Here is a 333-nt window from a genome sequence, read left to right as displayed (position 1 = left end):
CGGAGCCCAGCAGGTCCAGGCTGCGGTGGCCGGGAGCGGCCACTGCACTCCAGTCTGAGCGACAGAGTGAGACTCCAACTTAAAAAAAAAAAAAAATTATTATAGAGATGTGGGGTGCAAGTGAGGATAACTGCGTAAGTAGGATGCATGCAAGTGAAGTTTGGGCTTCTAACTGGCCATCTCTCTCCCTGTGGACCAGGTATCCCTTGTGTTGTAACGTGCCTCCCATTTTCCTCCTTCCCTTCCTTCCCTAGCAATGCCCAGCCAATCTCTCCCTTGTGCTAATGTGACTAACATTCAGGACACACTTATGAGTGAGAACAACGGTTATTC

This window comes from Carlito syrichta, unplaced genomic scaffold (genome assembly GCF_000164805.1).
Source record: "Carlito syrichta isolate Samal-C Ts95f unplaced genomic scaffold, Tarsius_syrichta-2.0.1 Scaffold304261, whole genome shotgun sequence".
NCBI lineage: Eukaryota > Metazoa > Chordata > Mammalia > Primates > Tarsiidae > Carlito > Carlito syrichta.
This window is presented reverse-complemented; position numbering follows the sequence as displayed.